This window comes from Acomys russatus, chromosome 4 (genome assembly GCF_903995435.1).
Source record: "Acomys russatus chromosome 4, mAcoRus1.1, whole genome shotgun sequence".
In the NCBI taxonomy this organism is placed as follows: Eukaryota; Metazoa; Chordata; class Mammalia; order Rodentia; family Muridae; genus Acomys; species Acomys russatus.
This window is the reverse complement of record NC_067140.1, coordinates 34,152,524-34,176,570: the sequence shown is the minus strand read 5'-3', so window position 1 is coordinate 34,176,570 and position 24,047 is coordinate 34,152,524. Positions and strand designations below refer to the sequence as shown.

The following is a 24,047-nucleotide window of genomic DNA, read 5'->3' as shown; positions in this document are numbered from 1 at the left end:
CTTTCAGTAAATATATAGATTCCTAGATTTCTCTTCAATTGACAAAAATAAAAAATAAAAATATCAGGACACCCATTGTCACTGTGGTAGGAGTCTGATCAAAAAATGTCTGGAAGTCAACCAGAGCAGAACTTGATAGTCTGTCATGGACTATTTAAAGCAGTATTTTTTTTAAACCAGGCATGGTAATAGACACCTACACTCCCAGATATTCTGGAAAGTCAATCGCAGAGAGGTAAATAGCTGGGTCCCAAGAGTTATATATCATTCAGGAAACATAGAAATCCACAATTTTCTTTTAAGAAAAGAAACAGAATGTCAAGATAACAGGGAGTTACATTATCATCGAGCTGTAGCAACATCAGACATGACCTGGTTTTTAATTAATAAAATCGTACTGTAATATCAAAGTTCCAGTAAAACATGTGGTTTAGGAGTGATTCTACAATTTTTAAAGTAGTTTGAGAAGAAGACAAATAAAGATAAAAACAACTAAAAAGTGAGGGAAATACACAGTGAAGAGACACACCTGTGCTCATCCTGTCTCCACACAAACATGCGCATAACAGACACTCTCCTCTCTAATCCCCTGTAAGATTCTATCCCAATGGCCAATGTTCTTGATGAGGCAAAATTAAATCATTTTGTTTCATTACAATCTAAATCCAAAATAATGAAAGAAAGTTCAGTACCAATACATTTTAGTCTCTGTGATAGAAGAAGGTTAAATAATAACCCTGCTCTCCACATGCTATACTCCAAAACACCTTAGTATTCAGGATACCAACCAACTCCTGAAACCTGGAAATCCTATAAGAAAGAATTTGGAGCTATCAGTTGTTCCATAAGATATTATGTAACAGACAGAAAGAGTCTACAAATAGCCACATTATGTTTTCAATCCTCCATACTTCAACAAATATCCTGAATTCAACAAATAATGCCACAATGTCTCAACTGAAGAAAATAAGGTGTTTAGAGAATAATAAACCATAGAAAGAAATGTTATTGAAATTGGTGGGTTTTGAAAATTATGCCTGAGATTATTTAAAATTCAGCTAATATAATTAATTATGAAAGTTATACTTAGATATAACTTGATAATCTAAAATACAAGTTTTAGGAGGAAAATTCCTACCCTAAAGTGTGGATAACTTTCCTTTTTTCTCAATAATTTCAGTCAAATCCTGCAGCTCTTGATTTCTCTGCAATTTTCATTATAGGTTTAGATTAAATGCAGTGATTCTGAAAGAAGAAAAGTAACATGGATTCTAAATCTGGCTTCCATATTTGTTAGTTTTTTGAAAGTCGTTCTTTCTAACCCATAATTCTACATGTCTAGATTCTCAGTTAAAAGCAGATCAGTTCCATGTATTGCCCTTGTAATTGAATGTATAGAATAACTGGCCAATGGATGGATAGCCTATAGTAGAGCTTTGTGGCGTCCACCGTGGTTACTCAATACCAACCCATGGCCCTACAACTGTCCATGGACTCATCCTACAAATGTGCATTCCCAAGCCTCCCCTATGATCCTAGACTTCTCAGTGGGGACATGGAGATACACAAAATATTGTTAACCCTCTTACATGCAGCCTGTGGAATTTCTACTGCTGTTGGAAGTAGAGGAACTACACAAAGGCATGGAAGTCTGTTTGACAGACTTCTCAGAGGATTTTATTTGAAAAAAAAAAATGAATAAGTTTAAAAATCGTAGTTTCTGTAAGGCAGGAGACACTGTCAAGAGAACAAAGCGATAGCCTACAGACTGGGAAAAGATCTTCACCAACCCTACATCTGACAAAGGTCTAATATCCAAAATATATAAAGAACTCAAGAAATTAAACACCACCAAACCAAATAACCCAACTAAGAAATGGGGCTTGGAAATAAACAGAGAATTCTCAACAGAGGAATATCAAATGGCTGAGAAACACTTAAAGAAATGCTCAACCTCCTTAGTCACCAGGGAAATGCAAATCAAAACAACTTTGAGATTCCATCTTACACCCATCAGAATGGCTAAGATCAAAAATTCAAGCGACACCACATGCTGGCGAGGATGTGGGGAGAGAGGCACACTCCTCCATTGCTGGTGGGAATGCAAACTAGTACAGCCACTTTGGAAATCTATCTGGTGCTATCTCAGAAAAATGGGAATAGGGCTTCCTCAAGACCCAGCTATTCCACTCCTTGGAATATACCCAGAAGATGCTCCAGCACACAACAAGAAAATTTGCTCAACCATGTTCATAGCAGCCTTATTCATAATAGCCAGAACATGGAAACAGCCTAAGTGTCCCTCAGTAGAAGAATGGATAAAGAAACTATGGTACATATACACTATGGAATACTACTCAGCTATTAAAACAAGGAATTCCCGAAATTTGTGGATAAATGGATTGAGCTAGAAATGATCATAATGAGTGAGTTAACCCAGAAGCAGAAAGACTCAAATGGCATATACTCACTTTTATCTGTATACTAGCCCAAGGGGAATGTCCCACGAAAGCCTTCACTTACCAGGAAACTGGGACAGAGGGGAGGACATCCTATCAGGACTCTAGATGAGAGAAGCATGGGAGAATAGCAAAGTAGAAGGATCCAGAGGGTCCTAGAAACCTACAAGTAGAACATCATGATAGGCAGTTTTAGGCCCAGGGGTCCCGCTCAAACTAAGGCACCAGCCAAGGACAATACAGGCAGTAAACTTTAAACCCCTACCCAGATTTAGCCAATGGTCAGAACAGTCTCCACAGTTGAGTGGAGAGTGGGATATGACTTTCTCACGTACTCTGGTGCCTCACATTTGACCATGTCCCCTGGAGGGGGAGACCTGGTGGCACTCAGAGGAAGGACAGCAGATTACCAAGAAGAGACTTGATACCCTATGAGCATATACAGGGGGAGGAAATCCCACTCAGGAACAGTCATAGAGGATGGAAATAAGGGGAAAATGGGAGGGAGGGAAGAATGGGAGGATACAAGGGATGGGATAACCATTGAGATGTAACAAGAAAAAATTAATAAAAAAATTCTTCTTCACTGTCTCCTACATTTATGTAGGGCAGTGTCTGACTTTAAGTGTGATGAAATATTGTTAAGTCTTTAGTCCAATTGTCGGTCTTTCCTCAACCTCATCATTTGACTACAAAACAGGATGCACTGAGCTGTTTAATCCTCTAATTATATATTGTACAGGGAATGACCATGAATTGTATAAATATAGAAATTCATTATTATTCTGATGTGCCTTAAGGCATTCCTGCCATCTGTGCCCTGGTAGCTCCCATGGTATAGAGATTGGAAAGATCATTCAACCTGAGGAAGTTAGACTTCCTGCTTGTGAAGTACACAAGGGAATTTCTGCAGTCCCTGTGAAAGAGAGAATGTAGGGCAGCCTGTAGACTGCAGATCTGCTCAGCTGCAGCTCAGTGAGCAGCTGGTAATGCAGCATTCATACCATGCTGGCTCATCTAAGAATACTCTTTCTATTCTTGCCTGCTCTTTGTTTTGTTTTGTTTTGTTTTGAGGCTTAGGTTCTAGAGAAAGAAGCAATATCTGAATGCACTTCCTGCATTTTGTAAACTACCGAAATCTCTCAGCCAACCACAGCAAAGTCCTCTAGAAAAGTAGACAACATCTGAAAGACTGAAAATTAAAAGTCCACAAGGTTTAAGTTTCTGGATGTTCACTTAGACTCAGCTATTGATGCTGCCCCTTAGTACAATTTCAATCAATAAAAGTGATGGAAAGGCTATAGGACTAAAAATGTTTTTACCTAAGAAGACATTGTTGCATACGATGTGTTGTACTTGCAAGGCAACATGTATATTGGAACAATATAACCCTGTTCCCATAGTCATATATTGTGGAAATGTGAGTGCTGTTATCATGAACAAATGGTCACATGTTCCATTAATCAAGAGAATGAGTTGACATTTAATAGCATAATAAGTGGTTACTTTCCCATGTGAATTAATGATTTGGCAGTGGTAAACACTAAAGCATTCAGACGCATGCTTTATGTGCCATTTTGAAGATAAGTAAGTACTCTAAAGGTTATATTCTTCTGGGATTGTGTCATAAAGTGACATCAAGTCTTTATACACTCACATTTGAGTCACATGAGTATTACCTAGTAACCATGTTTCTATCCACAGTACAATTGTGATATAACTTATTATTTCTACTTGTCTTTCATGGGAAACTATTAGTTTGCTAAATGTTTACAGATGTTCCATAAAAACAATGTCCTATAATTGATTGAATTTGGAAAACATGAATTGGATCAAATTAAACATGGATGTTTACTACAAAACCTCTCAAATTCTTTAAATACCATTCCTTGCATATGTTTTAAAAGAAAAAAATAGTATGAGGCATTTTACAGACCTACGAAAACCCAAAACCAGATTATTCCTTGCATATATGGTAGTGTTTGAATTTGGAAGTATATTAGATGCTTTTTCATGGAAATTATGTAAGATATACGTACATCCTTTTAAAGAAGCCAAGAGTGGCAGGACCATATTATGTATCCCTTTTATTACAATTAATTTAGGCTCTCTCTATTTCCTATTGTTTTGATAGCATTCAGGACAAAATGGAATTTATTGCTAAACCAAAAAGAATCAAAGAAGAAATTTCTTGTTAACAATGTAAGAGGCCCCACAAATTTTATTTTAAACCCTCCCTAATCCATGCCAGATCCTGGTATCTACCTTTGAAAAATAGATAAAAATAAAAACAAACAACAACAACAAAAAACCCTGAAGTAATGGTACCTGTTTTTAAGCAGCCCCACTACTGGTAACATATATATTCCTGTCATTTTAGTTCTTATGCAACTGATCTCAATTTAAAGATGTCAGAATATCTTCACAAAAAGGTACACCCATCCATGGTAAAGCTTGGGTAAAGAAATTCAACTTGTCAAAGTCCCGTAGCAGCAATAACATCTCAGAACTTGGTTTAAAAAAGCAGAAAATCTTTTACAGAAATGAGTCACCAGCTTTCACTGCCTGACGTACAGAAATCTTATATATGGCCATAATCATCATAGAGAGCCTATTTTATAATGCTAGCTTCTGCTTCTGAAGCTGAGCCAGTGGAACGCAGACTATAAAATTCCACTTCTTCAAATCATTTTTCCATGAACATCACAGCTCAGCTCCAAATGACCTCTACCAGTGTTTCCCATAAGTGGAGTAGAAAACTCTGCTCATAGTTTAAGACTTTCAAGAACTGGTGTCTTTGAAATGGAGTTTCAATGCCCAACATGTATGGGGGGAGGGTTGATCTAATGATTAATACCTTTCCTGGGATGACTTTATATTTCATAACCCAATGAATTTAATAAATGCCTGAATCTGAAGATATGTGAACAGATAAAAGTAAGAGTGTATCTGAAAACCTTGCCAGGTAATCTCTTCCTTGTGAGCCCACATATTCAATCATTTGTTGTCATTCCACTGGAGTAGGGTTTCTAAACATGCTTTCTAGCTGACAGAAACACTAGTTTAGTCTTCTGTTCAAGTCATTGAAACTTAGACTGACCGTACCTGACAACAAGCTCTTTACCTCCTAACCCTTATTTCAGCATCCTGACTGGACTCACCTCAAGTGCAATCAAAGGTTAAGGTTTATGGAAAAGATAAGGCTCAAGTTAATTAGTAATATGGTTTAAGCCCTCTAAACTTATACTGTCATTTATTGTTTAGAAGATCATCTTGTAATCTTTTCTTTCTAGCTTCTCACAGACATACAGTCATAACATGCATGCACCCACAGTTCAGAACTGTCTGTAGGGATTCACTGGGGAAAAGGGGACCAAATAAACCTCCACAATTTATACCTTCACAGTCTGCATGCTTTTTGTCGGTTCTCTTGCCCATGCCCCTTTGAAGCTATACTGTCTCTTCATTTCTATGGAAAATATTTCATAATCATTTTCCCTTGAGTCTGACACTGTCTTCATTCAATCACGATATTTTTAGGGAAAAAAGTGCATTGATTTTATATGTGACTGTGATAGAGATCATGTTGGATCTGGGAATGAAAGACTGTGGTTTATTGAGATCGTCTTACAGAAGTTCACAGTCTTTTGAGGCATAGAACTAGGTGAATAAAGGAAAAAAAAAAGAACAGACTTCTTACAAATAACATGCCTATTATGTGGTGCTTACATAATACTAAGGCTCAGTTTCTTGTTTGGTCTTCAGACCAACATAACTTATTGGGATACTTAAAACACATACATTGTAAATCTATTACATAGAAAGGAGTGACTAAATACTGAAGGGACATAATCTTTGTTCTTTTAGATCTTCCATTATGAAGATGTAGATAGAACAATATAAGGCCATTAGCACACATACAAAGGGATTTTCAAATGGAATACAACAAAGCATTGCGCTAGAAGACAACCCAGATATAATATGCCTGCCAAGAAGACTGCAGTTCCAGAAAGATCATTTGCTTTCACATTAAGAAATTGGATATATAGGATCAAAGTAAAATGCAAAGGCATTTTGAAATCATGGAGCAAAAAGGAAAAATGGTGTTGCATTCATCAACCAACTAAAGTTTGATAGCAATAAGAAAGGAAGAAAAGTAAGTAGAATGAATAAAATATCTTTAAATTACAAAGAATTCCTAGACATAATTGTGAAGGCATGATTTTGACCTAACATATAAAATGCATGTGACCCTATGTATGAGATGCTAAAACCACCTTAGTGATAAGATATGCATCTTCTCAAATCCTGCTCCAAGAATGTATTAATACTCAAAGTGTGATACATAATTATCTGAAACACATATTGTCCCTTGATTTTCCCCTTTTCTGCTCTCTGTCTGCCTCCCCTGTCACTCTTTGTGTGTGTGTGTGTGTGTGTGTGTGTGTGTGTGTGTGTGTGTGTGTGTGTGTTTAGCTAAGTATACAAGGTAAAAATGGGAAAAAAGAATAATGCTTCCTTCTGGGTGGTAGCATATGCTGTTAATCTCAGTACTCAAGAAGCAGAATCATGTGGATCTCTTTAAGTTAAAGGCCTCCCTGGTCTTCAGAGTGGGTTCCAGAACAGACAAGGCTATACAGAGAAATCCTGTCTGGAAAAAAAAAACAAAAACCAAATATATAAAAACCACCCCCAAGCAACAAACCAGTCCTTCCTGAGAATATGTACAGAACAATTGCTGAGATCCCCGAAACTGACAAGATCCCAAATGGCAGCACTTCTTTATGTACTTGTGATGCTAGAAAAACTCTAGCAGCGTATAATAAAGCCTGAGTCTACATCGCACTGCATGTGTGTACATGAATACTCAGGCATGTGTACATCTTTGCGTGTACATGACTCCTTTAGGTTTATTTCAAAGTTTTTCTTCACTTTATGTCAGCAGGCTTGCTTAATAATCTTTTTCTCTATGTTGCTCCTCCATTAATTGGGCAAATGTGGTGATTTGTATTGGGTCTTCTGCTCATTAGTGTAATTTACCCAGGTTCTATTGTACCTCACCAGGCACACAAACAAGGCTGTTGCACACATCTGTTTCTGCAGCTCTCTTTCATAATCATCCATAATATTTGTGCTTTAAAACTGAGAAATGATTGCTCCTTAATCAGCTGTTTCTTTTATTGGACTATACAACCGTATGTGATGTAGTCCATAAATAATTTAGGATAAAAACACAACAAAATTGTTATTTGCATAGAACTTTAAAGTGTATACAGCTTTTAAAGCTATATCTAAGTGTGTGTGCATGCCTGAGTGCACATGCACATGTGTGTGTGCGTGCACACACACACAGAGACACACAGACACACACACTTCCTTAAGAAGGAAGATATTAAATAGTTTAAATGACCTAAAAAAGAACATTTTAAGTATATTTCCAACATCAGGTATTTAATGTATCCAGATGTGTGCTCCAAAATTTTTGACATTCATTTAACCTCATTATTTTTCAATTTTTAAAAATATCTACTTCAGATTTTTCTATAAGTAATATATTTTGGAAATTAATATGAAGCTGTAGACAAATGAGAAACAGAGAATACATGTGAGTTGTTGTGATTGTGACTTGGCCAATAAAACACTGTTCCTTCTGAAGGATGTTTACATCTACTGACAGCAATCTGAGACAGTTGTCAAATGCTTGACACGGGTCTGCAGACTAGGAAGATTTGTAAATCTTCAAGCCAAATCAGAATCATATGCCCACTGAAAAAGCTGAGAGATCAGCCTTAGGGGCTGTAGCCAACCAAATTGGTGCTGCAGTGTGAAGCTCTAGACTGCTTAAAACCAGGAGTGCACACATCAGAAAGTAGAACTGATGAAGACTGGGAAAGATACAGTGATACTTCCATATGCATAAGTGCACCTGATGCTAATGTTGGAAAGCTGAAGGGGAGCAGAATGCTGAAGTATTGGAAATCCTGGTAGTCAGAAGAAAAGGGGTCTTCTGAGTAAATGTGGCAAATGAGAGGTGCTCTTGATTGGAGGTATGGGTTCTTCTGATTCTGGATGATCAAATTACAGACCATTAAAAAGGGTGATTGGAATATGGAATGGAAAATCTTCCTGAAAGCAATCCCGAGCACAAACATGGGAAGAAATTAACTCTTTACTCTTCCTGTTTGTAAAAGTCAGAATCGATATGTTGGCTAGCACAGCACTGACTGAAGATTATATCTAATTAAGAAATTATTTGTTGGTAGAAAAAAACCTCTTTCACTTCTTCAAGTAGGTGATATGGTACTATTGGAACTAGAATACTCTGTTTTCAAAGAGCCTTTCTTCTGTTTTCCCTAGATGTTGACCTTGAATCCAGACCCTAACTTGAAATCTAGATCACTCTATAAAGAAACATAGCACATCTGTAATTTGCCCATTGTTTAATTGTCATGCCTCCAGCCTGAGAGAAAAAGAAACTATTTCCTTGAAGCAGAGAAAGTACCTCTCAGCTCTCTCAAAATACAAGCCAAATTGTCATGCTAAAGACTGAACGGATAGGGGCTAGCCTTCTTTCAGATCTTCAGGCTTTAATAAAGTGTTGTTCCATTCTAAGATCCGGGTGGTTAAGTATACTTTCCTCAAGAACATAACATCAGATGATGGTTAACAGACTATCAGTTCAAAGTACTGGAACTCTTTCCAGAAACAAAAGTACTTAATCAAATTATAAACAGGAAGATAAGATAAAGAAACCAGTTGAGTGTTTGTGTATATCTTGATTTCCAACTTCCCAGTCTGCAAGAATAAAAGAGGTAGAGGAAGTTTTGAAATATTGTTTCATGTAGAAAAAATTCTAGCAACACAGGAAAATTTATCCAAAAGGGTATTGGTAAATTTATAAGAGAAACAGAGAGAAAAATAGATAATAGTGTCAAGCTTTGTTTCAGGCCAAGTAAAGCCTCAAATTAGAAGAGTTCAGCACCTGGTCTGTGTAGCCAGATGCAGTAACACAGTTGTCTGCGCAGTTTGTAATTTTCTACTTCTTTAGTCAAATCTCAAGTAGGGTGAATCTCAGTTTCCATGTCAGCATCTCCAGAATAAAGATGTCCCTCTTTGCGTGATTGTGGAGCTCTTAGTGTATCTGCACTACCATAACTTTGAAACAGATTCACTGTGTGTATCTTGAGCTCCTCTCTCTCCCTCCCTCTCCCCCTCCCCACTCTCTCTCTCTCCTCTCTTTCCTCTCTCTCTCTCTCTCTCTCTCTCTCTCTCTCTCTCCTCTCTCTCTCTCTCTCTCTCTCTCTCTCTCTCTCTCTCTCTCTCTCTTTCCCTCCCTCCCTCCTACCATCCCACCCTCCTTCTTTCCCTCAGGATCTCAAACCATTTCTTTCTTTTTGATCACTATTGAACTGTTAATTTAATATGCACCTCAAACTGTCCTTCTGTGCTTAAATGTCTCCAACTATGAATGCCTCCGCTTTGCTTCTGCTAAACTCTGAGCTACTTTGATTAAAATATTATCTTCTCCTTTATCAATGTAATGACAACAGTAAAGGCTATATATTTTATGATGAATGCATATTGCTTGCATCTTGTCTTCTACAGGATAACAATATTATACATAGCATAAAACCACATATATATGTTCAAGAAACAAATACAAAGTAGACCAGACTAAGAAAATGATCAAAGGTTAGACTCGTCTCATTCAGAATATTCATTGAAAATTTTGATTTAGTTACATAAAATTATCTCAACTGAGATTTGTGACATAGTTATGAAATTCAGATTTAGGAACTTGATTTGCTTATTCATTATTTTTAAATACATGGTTATCCATTAAATGAATGTCAGGGGAACAGAACATATGAGATAAGTAGAACAGAGTTACTTTTTTCAGAATCTTGTGGGAGTAGGATGATTGAATGTAGGTATGCTGACAATGATGAAAGAAAGAAAATTCAGACTTGGAGTCACAAATTGAGGAAGGGGTGGCAAGGAGGAACAAGATAATGAAAAGAATTATGGAATTAGTAGCAATCAGAAGAAAATGTGAAGATCCCCTCTGTTCCAATGCTGGATACACGTCCTTTCAGAAACGTTCTGGTAGCCAGTTACTTGCAGACATTTTAGTCCTATTCTCATGTGTTCTCTTTGACACTAGGATCAAAATAGATTTACTAATATGATGCTTAACACTTCTCAATAGCTCAGATTCCTTGGTAGATGAAAGATCCAAACTAAACCATGCACACATGGTTTCCCTTTAAATATGGAAGCACTGGATTCTGACATCCTCTAAACCTGTATTTCAGATTGCTTATGGTCATGACATGTGACATCTTCATCAGGCAAAAATCAGAAAATTCATTTGCTTGCTACAAGGTTTCTAGCAAAAGATTTTCCTTTATTAGAACAATTATTCAAAATATTTTTCACTTATAGTTTTACTATTATTCAAACATTTTATTGATATGTGTAGAAAGCCTTTTTTAAATTAAGCATGTCTTTATATTGATTATCTAATAGATTCCTCGTATGTATGGTCACAGTCTTGATTTTAGTAATTATTGACAAATGTGCTCCGAAAATTATGTGTCTAGTCCATCCTTGCTTCCATGACCTGAAACGATAGATAGATAGATAGATAGACAGATAGATGAGTCTTATGTAAAGGACTGAAACTTGTTGTCACTGGGTAGGTTACTACCAAGCATTAAAAAGCTAAGTTGTTTCACACATATGCATACTTGCATACATAGAAAAGTATAGCTAAAACAATGACATAGAAATGTAATCAAATATTTTCATTATGTTCAAAATCTACATTTATTCATTCAAGAGAGATTCAAAAATTTTCAATTCTTTTTTTTAACATAGTAAGTCAAAGGAAGATCGCTATGTCTTCTTTTTAACTAAAAAATTTCTCCAGATGAGAAAATGGCTCAGTTGGTAGGAGAAGTACTTGCTTTGCAACATAGGAGGTTCTGAACTCACTCTAAAAATCCCATTGAAAAGTTATCGGGCATGGTGGTGCACACTTGTGACTCCACTGCTGCAGAATCTGAGGCTTGCTAGCCACCAAATTGGCTAGTCTACATGGTGAGCTCCAGGCCAGTGAAAGGCTCTGACTAAGGAAAAGATTAGGTGCTTCTGAAGAATGAGACACAGGCTGTTGTATCCTCTGCAAGAGCTCAGACATGTATGTTTATGCACCAGTACACACAGGAGCACACAAACATATACATACATGCAGATGTTTCTAAATGTGATTTTTCCCTTCCTCCTTTTTATAGCCAAACTGAGAATTGTCTTCTAAAAAAATCACTTTTTTTCATATCTTTTGTACCTGTATGTTAAACAGACAAAAACCATCCAGTGTTTTGTTCATTTATGTAATATAATGGTTTTAATACCTTCAAAGTACCAAAACAGCTTTGTGAGCTAAAATTCTAAAATATTGTAATTCCTATTATGGTGATTATAAGTAAATAAGGGTCATTAGTATCATAATGAAATTGCATTTAACGAGCATGACTCTCATCCCAATCTTTCTCTATCCGCAGTGCTTCCTAAGAATGGCATTTCTTTAGTAATTTTACAGCAATTCTGTAAGACATTGTACTTAAGGACAGATATAAAAGTAACCTACCCAAAGTTACATGACTAAAAGGTGGGTACACAATAGTGCTACTGCCCATAAAGTATGTTCTTCCAATGCATCCACATTTTTTTTATTAATTTATTCTTGTTACATCTCAATGTTTATCCCATCCCTTGTATCCTCCCATTCCTCCCCCCCCCCTATTTTCCCATTATTCCCCTCCCCTATGACTGTTCCTGAGGGGGATTACCTCCCCCTGTATATTCTCATAGGGTATCAAGTCTCTTCTTGGCTACCAGCTGTCCTTCCTCTGAGTGCCACCAGGTCTCCCCCTCCAGGGGACATGGTCAAATGTGAGGCACCAGAGTACGTGAGAAAGTCATATCACACTCTCCACTCAACTGTTCATAGCATCCACATTTTAAACAGAAGTATAATACCCCATCTGATGCCAACCATTCCAAGAATTCATGGACAATCATAAAAGAATCAGACACCTGCCTCAGGCTCTAGACTCTTCTAGGTACCATAAAAATATCACACTAATAATGTACTATATCACGTATTAATGGTCCCTAAAGAAAGTATTCTCAGGCCTCTCAGAAACAAGAAGGATATCATTTACACACACACACACACACACACACACACACACACACATGCTGTGATGTAGAAGAACAGACATAAACTTTGAAATGCGCTAATTCTGGCATCAACTTCTAATCTCTTTTTGTTTCATTTACAAGAGAAAAATAGTTCCCTCACTACCACACTAATTTTTTAGAATCTTTATTTTGTATGTATGAATGTTTTGCTACATCTATGTTTGTATACCACATGCATGCCTACTGCCAGAAGAGGTCAGAAAAGGGCATCAGATCATTTGGAATTGGGATTACCAAAGATTGTGAGCTACTACATAGGTGTTGGAAACCATATCCTGGTCCTCTGAAAGAGCAGCAAGTACTATGAACTTCTGGTCCAGTTTTCTAACCCCTAAACTCATTAAAATTTTACGAGAAGACATACATAATCTTATCTGTATGGCGTGCAGAATACAGCCTTTCTTTATTTGTAGTAATTATAACTTATTGCATTAGCTTGTCAATATAATCTATAGCATATTACGGAGAGAATTCCCTTACTTTAGTTGAGAGTTCCATCCCCAGGTTGTGAAACTTGAGACTATAGATGTAAGTATAAGTATTTGTGCTACTATGACTCACTGACATCCTTTCTACCTTTTTTTGCTGCCCTAGGCCTGGATTTTATAAAAAGAATTTAAAATTCTGGGAGTTTGGATTTGGTCTTTCTTCCTTGCAAGTCATGAAGCAGAGTCCATCCATTCACTATCAGATAGCAAGAGTCCACATTCTGAAGGGCAAAGCCCAGCTCTCTTCATGTACAGGCAAAGGCTGACTAGGCAGAACAGAAATACCTGGGTCAAGTGGTACCAGCCGTGCAGAGTTAGCAAAGCAGAATTGGCCTCATCTCTGACAGCTCAGCTAGCTACATTAATAGGAACAAGGCTTTTTACATCTTTAGCAATATGTTCTTGAACTAAATAAGGGTCATACACAATGACATAGCTCCATGTGGGCCAGATGCTGGAAGAAGAGTCTTAATTCTGTTTAACTATCAAGTCAAAATTCGAAGAAGCAGTCCTGCAGACTGCAGCATGCCATATCCAAATGCTGGAATTACAGCAAAGAGAAATGAAGAGAGACCTAGCACACTTTTCAGAGCAGGGACTACAGTACTAGTTCTTGCCAGATAGCTAAGTAATAAATAGATACTTTCATTTTCTGTGAACAAAAAGAGACACTAGATAAAAAGCCGTGTTCACACCACTTGCTGATATTTGAATTGTTTCTGCAACCACAAATGGATGGATGTACATGATTCTACTTACATTCAGTATCGTTTTGCAATTGTGAGCGTAAGTACAACAGCATCTGGAAAGGGCTTAGTCTTCTCTGAGATGGTCTGATAAAGCCCTCAAGCTAACTTATAAAACATAGCTTCAGCTCTCCAGTTTTACCTAACTTTCAAGTTATGCTTTTCACTTTAGCTCTCTGGATAAGGATAAAAATATTTTGATTTAGGTTGGTCTTTTTCTTCATTAAACTAGATTAAGAAGGGTTTTAAAAATCTATATGAGATACCAATATAGACCTAATTTTATAAGAAAAGGTTTTACTAACTGTATTTTATACATCTTTTATTCACCCAGAATTTTTTTACTACTGCTTGCTTCTGTTTTATAGAATAGAAAACTGAGGCTCTGAGAAATGATCTATCTAGTCTGCTCAACTACAAAGCTAACACTGTTATTATTGTCTCCATCTCTTTGTTTTAATCCTGGTCTGTCTAATAAATGCAATTCAGTGTGATAATGCTTGTTCTCATTATGCCTTGTCTGTTATTATAGATAAATACAGTTTCCAAATGTTCTTAAAATTCTAGTGAATACTTCTATTATGGACTAGAGGTTTTGGAGCTTACAAACTCACTAACAGCCTGTATATCCTTGCCAATAAAGTTAGAATGTCCAAATATCTTCCTTTGCCTATTTTGCTTCCTCCTTTCCTTCCTTCTTAACCTTTTCCCATCTTCTTTCCTTCCTTCCTTCCCCCCTTCCTTTCTTCCTCCCTCTCTCCATTTATTTTTCAGTCATTTCTGGAAACCCAGGACCAATGATCATTATTTTTCATGAATCTAGTGTTATGGCTCATTTTTAGCCTGACCAATCATTTAAAATTTATATGTGCATAAATGCACATGTACATAAAGCATACACATAAACATGCACATGCTTCAGTCCCAAGTGCAGCACAGATAACTGAGTAGGTTTATTTACCTGTTTGCAAACTTCAAACTTCTATCCAATTCACATAGCAGTAAATAACTTTTTATTTTGCCATCAGGGAGTTCCAAGGAAAATTTTTTAAGTCGTAAGGAACAACAGCAAGGACATACAAAGCATCTGCTAACTGTATAATATTTACTTCATTCCAAGACCCAAAACTTTGTATTCCTTTCTCTAGATTAATGCTCTAATTCTGTTCCCACCACCACTGTTAGCACTGGCCTAAGACAGTGTGCAGCTCTAAGCTGTAGTGATGACTCAGCAATCAGAGCTTCAGGCTCAGGATGCTTGTCTTCATTGCCAGGGCCAGAGAGCCAAGAGCTCTTTCTCTTGTTAAACTTACTAGATAATCTTCTGGGCTTCCTTTAAAGGATCTCAGTAGTTGACTTTCCAGCTGTCACCTCTGTCTGTTGGAGAGGAAGGGAACTATCCATGTGTTAAGTGTCTTGGGTCTTCAAAGCACAGGAACACACTGGAGAGTGTTGGGTCTGGTTGGCTAAGTTGAGCAAAGAGCCAGAGAAAGGCCTGCTCACTGACTGGAACTAAACTGAGGAGGAAATGGAGGATCCCTTATTCTCCCCCAATAAATTCAAAGCAGTCCTTTATCAATTCATTCCTTAAAAATAACCTTCCATCTATTTCTTTAAAGAACATCAGTGTCTTCTTTGGCTACACTGACATGGAAACTCCCTACTGAAATGGAAATTCCCACCTGTCCCTTTTTTGGCCCCTCCCTTTTTTTGTTTGCTTGTTTTGTATTCACTAAGTAAGAAAACTAAGCCTGTTAAACCTCAAAAATAATCTCTACCAAAAAACAAGGTTTAAGAAAGTTCTTCATGAACCCTAGAGTCATGGACCTACCTGAGCTGAACAGAGTGATGCGAAATTGCAGCTGTGTAACCAGCATCTGGAGCCCTCAAGATGCAAAGGATTTGCTTTAGACATTGTATGTGCTGGAGTCAGCACATTCTGGGTTGGCTGGTACTCCACTGCTATTATTAACCTAAAATAACTGATAATGAAAGTGTTACTACTGCTAGAGGATTGACTCATTACAATTATTAAATCTCAAATACATAACAAATAAAATAATGTTCTTTTGTTTTTAGATAGTGTTGGGAATTAATCTATGCAATTAATTTCCCAACACCACCAATCTAAATACGTATTCACAGTGCAAAGGAATGTGAATGGGGGCAGTTAAAGTAAGATAATCTCAAAAAAAAAAAAAAAAAAAAAAAGAGGAAGCAGGAGTCTGCCAAGTTCCAGAATTCCAGAATGGCATTTAAGATGGGTCTCTTTATTCTGAGTCATTCTAATATCAACTGGATGGCCTAAAACATTGCCTCTAGGACTCGTTATCAGACTCTCTGGCTGAGTGAGCAGTTGAGAGGAAAGGAATAATTCCTATCCTGACTGTGTCTGGGAGGCCTCTGGTGGCCTGCTGGGACCTGCTGGCATCTGGAGCTTCCCTGTCCTTCTCTTCTTAAACTTTGTGCTTCTTATTTATGTATCCATGCCTGCTTCTGTGTTTCATGATCCTTAGCTCATTCTCTCTTATAAAAAGAAAGAAAGAAAAGAAAAGAAAAAGAAATTTTGTTTATGACTACTATTATGTGACAGGCACTTTAAAAAAAAGAAAGAAAAACAAAGAAAGAAAAGAAAATGCTCCTTTCTTGATCATGAACCTGTAACTGAAATGTAAGAAAAGGTATGCTAGTTAAAAATAATCAGCAAGAAATCATATCATGACTTGTGTGTTAAAGTTTTCCCAGTGTGTCCATCAGGTTACTGTGTGGAGTGCCAGTCACAGGGTCAGCTGGGGCCAGGGACCATCTCTGAACAGCTGCAGTTAAGAGCCTCTACCATTCCTGTGCAACAATCATTAGATATTGTCATCTTTACATTTTATTTGTTTGCTTTTTTGGTAGTTTCCCTTTTAGGAAAGAAGAAGGAATATCAGTGTTTTGAGTACAGGGTCTGACAGCTTCAAACTTGGATGTACTTATAAATCTTTGACCAGATCAGTCATCTCTGAATAGATCTTCTATGCTGCAATTAGCATCTTCCAGCTAAATATAGTCATCAGTAGTTGGAAAGGATCACCAAGGTGTGCCCTCCTCTACCTAGTTAGCATACTTGTCGTCTCTACAAGGAAAGTGATCACAACAGCCCTTAGAGTTGGCTAACAGCCCATGAAACATCACCACTCCAATTCAGATACACTCCCATAGATATTCACCAAGAAAGACTAACCTTTTACCTCTTTCACTTGGAGAGTTCAGCATTTTGGAAATCTATTTAAAGCTTAATTTTCTTACTTGGTAGAAGCTGGGTGCCAGTTCAGATATAAATATTTTTGCAAATACAGAGATGCAGATACTGACAATGCAAAGCAATATTTTTCTTTCGTGAGCTCCAAAAAAGTAGAATCATTTTGCATTTCAGTTTGAAGGAAGAGAAAGGCAACACTTTAAGGCCCAGGTAACCAACCACCAGGGAACACTGAGGAGACCGAGTTCAGCAAGACATTGACTGAAGTCACATGAATTCTGACGTTGCTTGCTTTTACAGCCAAGAATTCACAATTAAGCGCAATTTTCAACCACAGTTCCTTCTCTAGGGACTGCATGGGGTAAAAAGATGTTCCAAAACGACAAGATACTACTAGTCGTAATGAGGGGACACTTCATTCAAAAGGGTTAAAAGGATTAAGGAAGAAAGTCGGGCCAAAAGTGAGGCTTGAAACAAAACAATTCCCACTTTGTTCTCATGTGCTCCTATTAAGAGCTGTGTAAGCACAGACATCCCTAGAGCAGATATAACTGTTCTTGAAAAAAAAAATTCTGTCGGGGATCTACTTTTAAGTTATCATAAAAGTCTGAATTACACCCCACAGCCATCCCCTGCCAGTCTCAAAGTAGAATGAGTTTTGCTGTGCCCCAGCATTGGTGCCAGCAGCTAACCAGAACAACCCCCCATCCCCGTTTAGAGATTCGTTTCAAAAGAGGCTGGTATTTATCTATTTATCACAGATTTGCTGATTTAATACGTTCAGAATTCATTATGGAAACAGTAAGAAGAAGGGTATAAAATGTTAAAGGAGTTGGGGGGGGGTCACACAAATGGAAATAATGTCTTTGGCATGAGAATAACCCCAAATGCCACACACTGGTTCCTCTCTGCATTACAATCTGGAAGTGCGCGCTTCTGAACTGTATATGGATTTCTGAAAACAACCCAGAAAACATAAACACTGTAAGAAAACAAGCTACTTTAGGCAAGTAATCCTGTGACTTACCTTCTCAGTGGATCCTCAAAGTTCACCCAGGAAAAATTTAAATCCTCTAGCTGGTCACACACCACTCTAATTCCTTTCCTCTTCCCTCTCTCTCTCTCTTTCTCTGTTTGTCACACCAGAGAAAAATAATCAACTTTCAAAGGTTCCATTTATCTGATCCTCCAGCAACAGCAAGTACGTGTCCAAGAGACTCGGCCAAAAAGTAAGCCAAAAACTCATCAAAGGCGAGAGGAGCAGGGGGAGTCGGGCAGAGAAGGGGCGGTGAGAGGTGGCGGTTGGCGGTGGCGGGGCTACAGAGTGTGAGCCCCAGTGCCTGGAGATTATTTTCACGCTGTTGAGACCTCGTCTTGTACGTTATACCTGCTTTGGTTGTCACACAAGCCCCCACACACAGGACGGACATTCACACAATCTCTTCCACGAGAAAGCAGGCACCCACACGCAGGGACACATACAGACACATAAGCACTCACAGAAGCCTGTGTAATGAAAACTGTCAGTAGTAACCTCCAAGAGGTGCTGTGAGCTGCAGATGGTATGGCTTGCGGTTACCTTTCCAGGTCTGTGGAGAATCAAAAGAACATCCAAAATCAGGGGGGTGGGGAGTGGGAACTAGATTCCGGATTCCTCTCCCCAGGCAGATGTATCAAGCCAGGAGCGAGTCAATCAGCAGAGGTGTCTGCTTGCACGGTGCCTCGGAGTATGGCAAGGTTATTAATCTTGATGCGCTGCATACCCCCACCCCCAGCACTCAGCAGCCTGCATTGAGATGATTGCCAGAGCCGTGTCTGTCCCTGCTCTACTGCATTTTGCTCAGCGCTCTGATGCTGCAAGTGAGACACAGTGGAGGCAAGAATACTAATAAGGTGGTTAGCTACAGTTTCTTCAAGGCAGTCGGCACGCAGTACAGTAAATGTGGACTTCCCAGGGCTCCGTGTGTGTGCCTGTGTGTCTGCAGGTAGGGCAGCGAATCCATCTCCCGCCAGCAGGAGAGATGGCTGGCATTCTGTGGAGAGGACTATATCATCAGAATCGTCACTGTCCTGCATCCATTGTCTCTGACAGTATTTTGCTTGGGATGAAGAAGTGGGTGTTAATGGTTTAGAAGCCTAGAGCTGGTATTTGAAAGAGGTGGAGAAAAAAAAAATGTCCAGGGAGACAAATTAGCTTTATAAATAGGCTCCAAGGAGACCACGGCAGATTTTTAACATGCTGCTGCTCTAGCTGTTAAATGGAAACACAAAGCAATTTCAAAAACCAGCTTTTGCCTATAAATCTTAGAGCTGGCAACAAGTATCTGAATTTGACTGATGGGACAGTGCATAAATGGATTTCTGGGGATATAAAGTTTCCTCTTGTCTTCTTCTTCCTATCTTGCATCCAATGTGTGCTAAAATTCAAAGTTCATTCACTTAAAATGTGGATTTAAAAACGACCCTGAACACTTATGTTACTGTTGTTGTTATTAAGTTGTAGAGAACATTTGAGTTGTCCAGTGACATCAAAGGGATTAACTGACAGCCACCATAATACAGCCTATCACTTTCAGAAGCAAAACATGAAAGATGTATCTCCAATATTGTTAAGCTTATGTACAATACTTACGGACTCCCATTTTCTTTTTTCCAAGTTGATACACACATTACAGTACTACTTCTTTTTGTCATGCATACTCCCTGAATTCCATCAGTTCAACTAAACTGCAATAAACCAATTCTCTGGAAAATAATTGGACAATTGGAGAAAGTGTAAGAGTAAAATAGAGTTTTGTAGTACTGGATATGACCAGCAGATGTCACAAAAGAGGAGGCAGGCAAAAGAATGTCACCCAGAACGGCAAACATTTAATTTGACTAAGTAAACACTGGTTTTAATGAAAGTGAATGACATTAATTTGTAATATTAAAATTTTATAAAATTTAAAAGAAGAAAAGTTCCCAAAGAAGAACCTGACATGTATCGTTTTCCAAGTATTTCCCTCAAGTCACCATTCTGTGTGTTTGATTATCTGCCACTAATATTACGGAAAATCCTACACCACTGTCTAAGATTGGATTTTTGTCTCTGATGACTTTTTTACTTTATGTAATACAGATTCAATATTACTTCAAAACATACAGTAAATATGTGCTGAAGACATGCAACAGATCATGGGATGAAACAAAGTAGATGGTTTAAGATTAATAAATAAAATGTGTAATATTTTAATTTCAAAGCAATAATCCTGTATAATCTTGATCATGGTCACAAACATCAGCCTGAAAGAATTATTATTATTACTGTCTACTATGTCATTGTTTACTATCACTGAGCTATGCATTATTAAGAAGCCCATAATCATAACATACAAAGCATTTTGACTAATTGTTTTCCATGTGAGCTATCTGTTTTTTAAGGTTTATTTTGTGCTGAGCATTGAACCAAGTATCCTCTTTATGTTAAACTTACAACCTGCAAATAAGCTACAACTTCACTTCCTCCACATATTATGTGACAGCTTTTTAAGAAATCTAAATATCACTTTAGCCTTTATTTAGCTAAATGTGACTAATTAAATCCTACCGCCTCACAGCACAAATTGGTCCATAGAACATGGTGGTGTTGAAAGATTAGGCTTTAGAATTGACATAGCCTTGGGTTCACACTTCACGGTTACCTTCTTTAAGATAATCTCCACTAAAGCATTTGCCTCTGTATCATGTTATTTGGTGATGAGGCAGAGGCCAGTTTGACATCATTTCTTTTCTTCCATTTAAAAGGAGAACATTTATATCTAAATAAAGTTATATAAAGACTGGAAATAAATCAATGTTTATTGTATGCTTGATATATTGATTAGCATAGCTTCTCATATGTAAGTGTTGATATGGTTAATGAACAAGGTAGATACTAATTCTTCCTATATTAGTTCTGCCTCTAAGTAGGTCATCAGCTGTTCTCAGTCAATTAGTCAATCTTTTTGGTACTGAATGATGTGTTTTAAAATGTATTTGTATACATGTATTTGCAACATATTATTTTTTCTTACTGCAGGAGTCTTAGCTTTACCCTCATCAGTGGGATTCCAAGGAAGAAACATAAAGGAGATGATTTCTGTTTTCTTTATGATGATACAGTTAACTATAAAGCCATCTACCATCCAAGATGGGGATCCTTTCCAGGACCAAACTGTCCAGTGACACCTTGACTGTGAACTTAACTGTCCTCCAAAACAGAAACAAATCTATTTATGCTGTATATATTGCCCATAGTGCTTTCTATAGTGCTTTCACACAGGAGACTGCTTGAGCTATGACCCAGGTGAAAAAATGCCACAAGGAATAAGTGTAGTTAAAAAATGATCAATTCCAAGACAGAACACACCAATTATCACTACAACTGAGATATCAATTTAACAGCCTAAACACTGAACTTCTTGGCTACTAATCATTGATGAATTATTATCTATCTTGTAATTTGGCAAGAAAAAACAAAACGAAGATGGTGGCCACAGAGCGCCAATTATATCTGACATCCTGCCTCGATAACACAAATACTAGATAAAAAGTTCAGGTCATATAATTTGGATGTTTGTTGTCCTTCACTTGAGCATGCCACTATAGGTTGGACAACGTGTATAATACAACTAAGCAAAACTTTTACCAACCAGGTTGATTTTTAAGGATTATCTTTTATTCCATTCTTAGTTTTATAATGGTTCCCTAGCCATAAGGTGAAATACATGTAATAATAGAAAGAGACTTTCAAAGGAGATGGCCCTACCAAGGGGGTATTTGTTCCATCTATCTACTAGAACAGGCATCTCTTTTAGATGTCTATCTTAGTACACTTCAATTTTAAAAGATGTGCAAATGCTCTGTGACTTTTTCAACAGTATATTTGAATTAAGGACACTCTTGCACCCTTAGATTCTTGTTATCCTAAAATTCTTAATTTCCACAGGAAAAGTAATTGATCTAGGGTGGACAGTAGATTTAGGAGTTACTTTAACATATTTTATTTGGGGAAATTAATAACTTATTATAAAGGGATCCCATTTCAATTAATATAATGTTCTCAGAATTCTCACATGAGAATTCCAACTTCAAATTTTCTTTAAACTCATGCTGTCTTGCTTGTGCTTGCTCCCTGTGTCATGTGATAAGCAATAAGGACAGAAGAATGCAAATGAGGTTTGGTATTAGTCTTCTGTGGCTGGTTGTAAAATTATTTTTCATGCACTCCAATCACTCTGTGTTGGTTTCCTAGTCTGATTGGCCACCTACCCCAATGGGTAGAGCAAGAGACTCATAGTTTATTGAACGCTTGCATTGCATTAGTTCACCTCTTGCAGTTTTATTCACAACTTAAGTGTAGCTTATATCTTTTATTTAAAGTGTTTTAGCAAGTTTCTGAGCATTCAACACTATCAGATGTTTCAAATTATTTAACCTGGTTATTTATATCACAAATCACAAGCTTAGGAAATTGTAGCATAAATACTGAAATTTGTATCGTATCCATTCTTCCCATGCCTCAGGCCTGAATTCTTATGATGAATTCTGCTCATAAATAAAAAAAAAACTTATTTAGTTCTTCTTCAAATAGCATTTGTAGTTCATTATTTTATGTGTAATATAGATGTTATAATATTCATTTTAAAGAACCATTTTTTATAATTTATTTGTTTCCTAGAGAGAGTTAACACATCTCCCCAAACTGCAAGCAGTAGATGAATCTTGGTGTTACTGTCGAAAATTTAACACACAACTCAATTTTAGGATATAGTACATCTTGTTTCACATTTACTCCTTTGAACATGAGCTTCTCAGTAGAGTCACGGTAGTCAAAATACATGATGAGCTAGCTGTGGTAAAGAGAAATTAATACTTCCTTATTCATACATTAATTTATAACCATTATATTTACTCCATTAATGCCTACCTGATGCTGTCCCTAATATTAAGTACTTGCATTCTCTTTGTAAGTCTATCTGGAGATTAATCAGTTTTGCTGTTCTCCTTGGAGATGTCTCTGTGTTTGATTTCATTGTTTAATTTTAAATTTAATTTTCTTTTCTTTTTTTTAAGAGATGATAGCTTTATGTAGCTCAGGCTGATCTGAACTTGTCATGTAGTAGAAGGTAGTATGGAGACCAGGAGCCTCCTGAGTGATGAAATGATACCTGCATGCTACCAGGCACGTTTGTTAACTCATCTGTTTAACTTCCATTTTCCTTGCTATAACTGCTAGTTCATAATTATTTTACAAACTTGATCAGTCAATTTTTTTCATATTTATATTTTGGTCTTACAGATGTTGTTGGTCTATGTGTTTATGATTTTCATCAAAACTGTAATCATTTTAGAGAATTAGTAAGTTTATATTATTTTTCTATTGGTCTTCTTTTCTGACCCTAATTTCTATGTATATCATATGCCTGTCCACCCCACTGAAGATCAGCTCTTTTTTCCTGATCCTTTTTCATCTATATTTCATTTTTATGGAATTTTCAATTTATGAATCTTCAAGTTTGTTACTCTTTTCTTCTTAAGAGTCAAATGTAATTTCAACTCTGCCTATTTTTCTTTAAAATCTCAGATATTATGACATTGAGACTCTGTATTGCATCTATAGCAATATATTTTGGATCTTGTCACTTGATTCTTGCTTTCCTTTAATGTATTTTGTTTTTATATCATTTCTTAGAAGCATGATATTCAGTCGTTTTATATACATACATATGTATGTATGTATGTTGTGTCTATCTATCTATGTATGTTTATCTTTGTTTTGCTTACTCAGTCTTTCATCTGTCAGGGGCCATGTAGGAGG

General features: G+C 37.1%; 1 long non-coding RNA gene across 1 annotated transcript in view; it reads right to left on the bottom strand.

The window, feature by feature from the left end:
• The window catches only part of LOC127187924 (uncharacterized), a 509,622-nt gene extending 490,405 nt beyond the window's left edge, over positions 1-19,217 (bottom strand). The window contains exon 1 of the long non-coding RNA XR_007830514.1: positions 18,234-19,217. This is a non-coding gene — a long non-coding RNA (uncharacterized LOC127187924). The remainder of the gene's footprint in view (positions 1-18,233) is intronic.
• Positions 19,218-24,047: the final 4,830 nt, after the last annotated feature.